Here is a 1,893-nt window from a genome sequence, read left to right as displayed (position 1 = left end):
AGGGAACTCACTGTCCTCGGGGCTTGTCTGAACAGGGGGAAGGAGCATAGGAAATCCGGGCTGTACAAGAGAGGGGCTTGCTTCCTTTACATAGTGTGTCTCCTTTTTTCAGCTTGCAGCATTTCTACACTGCGCAAAATGTTGTACTTTACAACCTCATCCTCCAGACTCTTGCCCTAAGCTTAGGGTGGGGAAAAAGGACAGGACACCTGGACACCGCAGATGGGCGGGTTGGAAGAGCTGAAACCTCCCGAAAGGCCGGGTTTCAACAGGGTTCCTTGAGATGAGGCTCCGGGGCTCAGGAGCTTAAGCCAGAAGCCATCCAACCCCCTACAGGCCAGTGGACAGAGAAAGCTTCGCTGGGCCCCAGCTTTGCCACAGTCAAGGAGTCAACAGAAGGGCCCATGCTGGCACATGATGCAGGTCTGGGCGGCAGCAGGCATAAATGATAGGATGAGGTTTGGGGCTCACAACATAAGGGGGGTGTCAGAACAAGTGTGGAGGAGGCAGGGTGGGCAGGGGCAAGCATGGGGCTTCAGCAAAAATCGTTTCTGTAGCAGCAAGCTTGATGGAGGGAACAAGGCAAGGGCCAGCAGCTGGACCCGCAGCCCCCTTGGACTGTCACTGGACTGCTCCAAGTTTGCAGACTGTGGTGAGACAGCTGGCACCCTGGCTGCAGGTGTGTGCATAGGAGGATCACCATGTGCCCCCTTGGAGGCTGGGCGGGCCCTTCTGAGATCCACGAGCACGTCCCAGCCAGGGTGTGGGTGAACACTGGATGGATCAGTTGTTCCTGAAGAGTGACAGCAGGTCATCATTACTTTTTGTGAGGAGGTAGGCCGGGCCCAGGTACGACAGGAGCTCATCGGGGTTGGTCAATTCTGGCAGCAGGTCCAGAGCCTGGTCTGGGGCCTCTCACCCCGACATGCTGGTGGGCCCCACACACCCAGGGCAGGGTTGAGGGCCAGGTCCCCGCTGGGCCCTGAGCTTGGTGCAGGGGCTTCTGCCACGGTGGGGGAGGATTCCGGTGGTTTAGCTGGGGCCCTACGGGCCGGGCTGGGCTAGGTTGGTGTTGTGCCACGTCCACATGCCCCGGAGGCCCAAGGTTGTCGGCAGGGTCTAGGTGGCCTGCGGGTGCTAGTGGGCCTGGGATGCAGAAAGCAGGTTTCTCTCTTGTCAGGAGGCTGCTAGGAATGTTGGACTGGTAGGAGATGGATGGGGACTCCAAGGTAAACTCAGCAAGGTTTAGGGTACTGGCGGAAAACAGTCGGGAAAACTCCCGGGCCTCAAGAAGCCAGAACCATAGCTGGGGTAGTTGCTAGGCATGGGTGCCCAGGGCTGAGATCATCTCCTTGACCCTGGGCGGCATGCAGACGTGGCTCTCTGAGCCGCAGAGCTTCAGCATCAGCTCTTCCCGCTCCTCCTTCAGAATGTGCAGGTTGGACTTGACCCGTACCAGCTTCCAGCTGCACGCAGGGTCGATGGGGATCTCCTTGTAGACTGAGTTTTGAATTTAAATAAAAATCCCCAGCATGTGAGGTCCACCTCCAGGCCCTCCAGCAATGTTGTCTTATTGCAGACGGGACACCTCCGAGCCCCCACCCACCCTGCTGTATGTGGTGCCAGCGGGGGTCCTGCATCCTGCGAAAGGTGATGGGGCGCTCTGGGGAGCATCTGGGACCTGAGATGGTGCCGTTTGATCCTGGTGATGCACATACTTTCTTGATTTGTGGATTTGATGTCTGCCCTGAAGGCATTTCTTACCTCCAGCATTGTTTTCCATCTAGAGAGGGTAATATCGAAAAACAGTTTGCTTTCAAACCTGGCAAATCTTGGCTTCCTTATATTTAACAGTTCATTTTAAGAATCTCTCTCTCCTTTTATATTTTATCA

The 1,893-nt window shown here is 56.2% G+C and overlaps 1 pseudogene; it reads right to left on the bottom strand.

Annotated features, from left to right (window-relative positions):
• Positions 1-510: 510 nt before the first annotated feature.
• LOC119535446 lies at positions 511-1,640 on the bottom strand (annotated as a pseudogene).
• Positions 1,641-1,893: the final 253 nt, after the last annotated feature.

Source organism: Choloepus didactylus, chromosome 5 (assembly GCF_015220235.1).
Source record: "Choloepus didactylus isolate mChoDid1 chromosome 5, mChoDid1.pri, whole genome shotgun sequence".
Classification (NCBI taxonomy): domain Eukaryota; kingdom Metazoa; phylum Chordata; class Mammalia; order Pilosa; family Megalonychidae; genus Choloepus; species Choloepus didactylus.
Note: the sequence above shows the minus strand (reverse complement) of the source record. Positions and strands in the feature narration are given on the sequence as shown.